Raw genomic sequence first — 4,156 nt, 5'->3', positions numbered from 1 at the left:
TGTAGGAGAGGAGATTGAGATTCCTACTTTAGCCCTTGTGGTTCCAAACATGAGAGAAAATGCCCAAGAGCAAATTCTCATTGGCACCAATACACTAGATGTGTTGTACTCAAGTGTTGCTACTCACATGAATGAATTTGGCCTACCTGTCCAGTATGGCTACCGAGCAGTCCTCAAAGCCTTGGAGCTTAGGCACAGGCAGCAACCAAATGGCAAGCTGGGCCAAGTAAAACTGTCTGGGGGGAAATCGGAGACGATTCCTGCTGGACGGACTGTTGCTTTAGAAGGGGTAGCCCTTGTTGGGAGCTCCTTTAATGAAAAGTGGGCCTTGGTAGAGCAACCAACAACACCCTCCTTGCCTGGTGGCCTACTGGTAGCGAATTGTTTAATCACATTGCCTAAGAAAAGGGCGAGCACATTGGCAGTGATAGTCAAAAATGAAACTGCCCATGATGTAATGATCACACCAAAAACAGTGATCGCTGAACTCAGTGCTGTTCAACAAATAGTAGCACATAAGTCTGACACAAATGTACCTGACTCTGTCAAAGACAAGAACAATTCTAGTCCAGACTTACAGTTTGACTTTGGAGATTCTCCTTTGTCAGCTGACTGGAAAGAAAGAGTAACACAAACATTGAAGTCAATGCCAGAAGTGTTTGCTCACCATGACCTCGACTTTGGTCATGTAGGTCAGGTCAAGCATCACATCAGACTTCACGACCAGACACCTTTTAAGCAGAGAGCCCGGCCAATACACCCACAGGATGTTGATGCCGTGAGAAAACATTTAAGGGAGCTGTTGGATGCAGGCGTGATTCGCGAATCTGAGTCTCCTTTTGCGTCCCCTATTGTGGTGGTCCGGAAGCGTGATGACTCCATCCTTCTCTGCATCGATTACCGCAAATTGAACTCACAGACAATCAAGGACGCCTATGCCCTTCCCAATTTTGAAGAGGCTTTTTCAGCTCTCACAGGCTCAAAGTGGTTTTCGGTTTTAGACTTGAAATCCGGCTACTACCAAATTGAAATGGAGGAGGCCGATAAGGAGAAGACAGCGTTCGTGTGTCCCTTGGGATTTTATGAATTTAATAGAATGCCGCAAGGAGTCACAAATGCCCCCAGCACCTTCCAGTGCTGCATGGAGCGTTGCATGGGTGATCTGAACCTGAAAGAGGTGTTAGTTTTTATTGATGACCTTATCATTTTTTCAGACACAGTTGAAGAGCACGAGAGGCGCCTTCTGCATGTTCTGAATCGCCTGAAGGAATATGGTCTCACACTTTCACCAGAGAAGTGTAAGTTCTTTCAGTCTTCTGTCCGATATCTAGGCCATATTGTTTCCCAGAACGGAGTTGAGACTGATCCAGAGAAAACTAGTGCCCTGAAAACCTGGCCAAAGCCATCTAACCTAAAAGAACTGAGGTCCTTCCTTGGGTTCAGCGGTTACTATCGCAGGTTTTTTTCAGGATTTCTCCAGAATTGTGAAGCCGCTGAATGAGCTAACAGCTGGATATCCTCCAACCTGCAAGAACAAGGAAAGAAAGGCCAATGTCAAGTACCGCAATCCTAAAGAACCATTTGGTGAGCGCTGGACTGCTTCTTGTCAACAGGCTTTTGACACCATAATCGAGAGGCTCACTTCAGCACCTGTCTTGGGTTTTGCTAATCCTAAACTTCCCTACCTGCTCCACACAGATGCGAGTACGACTGGGTTAGGTGCAGCCTTATACCAAGAGCAAGATGGTGAGCTTAAGGCTATAGCATTTGCAAGCAGAGGGTTGACTAGAAGTGAAGCTAAGTATCCAGCACTTAAGTTGGAGTTCCTAGCCCTTAAGTGGGCTGTCACAGAAAAGTTTAGTGACTACCTTTATGGGGCTGGTTTCACTGTGGTCACCGATAGCAACCCCCTTACATACATTCTAACCTCTGCCAAGCTTGATGCGACTAGTTATAGATGGCTGTCTGCTCTATCCACCTACTCATTCAAGCTGCAGTATAGGGCTGAAAAACAGAATGTGGACGCAGATGCATTATCACGAAGGCCACATGGTAGACTCATAGATAATCATATCTCAGTGAAAGAGAAGGAAAGGATCTGTAAGTTCACTGCCAACCACCTATCAGAAACGGAAACCTCAGAGTTCATTCAACCAGAGGTGATCAAAGCCATCTGTGAGCGGCATGACATCTATTTTGCTGGTGAAGGTTCTGAATGCTCTGATCACTCAGTTGCTTTGGTTGAGTCCATAGCACTCAGTCCTGAAGCCCTGCCACCTTGCTTCCACGGGAATGACAGTCATGGGCTGCCAGTTATCCCCTTTTTCTCATTTGCTGAAATCTTGGAAAAACAGCAAGCAGACGCAAGCATCAGAGAAATAATTACTCAACTGGAAAGTGGTGAGACACCTCCACCTCAAGTGAGAAAGGAGCTCCCTGAGTATGGACTCTTGTTAAGAGAATGGAACCGGCTAGAGCTCAAAAATGGAGTCTTGTTTCGCAAGAGACAGGGAGTGATGGGAGTGACTCATCAACTTGTCTTACCAAGAGAACTGAGAGATATGGTACTTGAAAGTCTACACGATGACATGGGCCATCTTGGTGTTGAATGCACCCTTGATCTAGTGAGAGCTAGATTTTATTGGCCTAAAATGTCCTCAGTGGTTGAAGAAAAGATTAAGACTTGTGATCGCTGTGTGAAAAGAAAACTCCACCAGAGAGAGCAGCCCCAATGGTTTCAATAGCGACCACCAGACCATTGGAATTAGTCTGCATGGACTTTCTGAGTGTGGAACCAGATCAAAGTAATACCAAGGACATATTAGTAATAACGGATCATTTTACTAAGTATGCCCTCGCAATACCAACGCCAAACCAAAAGGCGACTACCGTGGCTAAGTGTCTGTGGGAACATTTTATATCGCATTATGGGTTCTCTGAAAAACTCCATAGTGATCAGGGCCCTGATTTTGAGTCCCGTACCATTAAGGAGCTGTGTGAAATGGCAGGAATCCGGAAGACATGGACAACCCCGTACCATCCAAGGGGTAACCCTGTGGAACGTTTTAACAGAACGCTGCTGCAGATGCTAGGCACTCTAAATAATAAGGACAAGTCCCGTTGGAGGGACTATGTTAAGCCTCTTGTGCATGCATACAACTGCACAAAGCATGAAGCCACAGGGTTTGCACCTTATGAACTTATGTTCGGGAGACAACCAAGACTCCCTGTGGACTTAGCTTTCGGGATTCCTGTTGATCCTCTGCCATTGTCTCATTCACAGTATGTGCAAGGCCTGAAGAACCGCCTGAAAGAGAGTTATGAGCTTTTGAGCAGAAATGCTAAGAAATCTGCAGATCGTAACAAAACTAGGTTCGACCAGAGAGTTACAGGGTCTAGCCTTGAACCAGGGGATCGAGTGCTAGTTCGAAATGTGAGACTGAAATGTGAGACTAGCACAAGCACAAGCTAGCACAAGCTAGCAAGCTAGCAGACAAATGGGAGGCAGATGTGTATGTAGTTGTGTCACATGCTAATGACCTTCCCGTGTATACAGTGCGTCCTGAGGCTGGAAATGGTCCTTTGCGCATTTTACACAGGGACCTCCTGTTGCCCTGTGGGTTTCTGCCTGTAAGTGCTCCTGAAACCCCAGTACCGCCAACAGTGCGAAGGCCAAGAACCCGTCAAAACCCAGGTTATGTAAACGAATGCTTTGATGATGTCATGTCAGACGAAGAAGAAGTGTATCCTTCAAGGATTGTACTTTTGGATCCAGCTGCCTCCACCCTAATGCCCAAGGTTGACCACGTTTCATCCGACATTCCACCAGAGCAGCACGCTACTGACAATGTGATCCCTCTTAGCAGAGTGGTTGTTCCCGGAGCAGTTTCAGATGAAATTGAGGTGGAAATTCCCATAGAAGCAGGGGAGGAGTCCCCAGCCACAAGCTCACCTCAGGTCAGCTTTCTTGACCTTGAAGAGCCAGGAAGAACTGGAGGTGATGAAAGTGAATCTTCTGGGAAGATTGGTGAGATTTCAGTGCCCCTCATTTCACCTGTTGGGGAATCTCAGCTGCTTGACATTGAAGGTACACAAGATGTTCCTGAAACTGATGACATAGCTAATTTAACCCACATAAAAGAGCCATCAGAGGGGT

This window comes from Pundamilia nyererei, unplaced genomic scaffold (assembly GCF_000239375.1).
Source record: "Pundamilia nyererei isolate P.nyererei 1_Seehausen unplaced genomic scaffold, PunNye1.0 scaffold00407, whole genome shotgun sequence".
NCBI lineage: Eukaryota > Metazoa > Chordata > Actinopteri > Cichliformes > Cichlidae > Pundamilia > Pundamilia nyererei.
The sequence above is the reverse complement of the archived record's forward strand: the minus strand, read 5'-3'. Positions refer to the sequence as shown.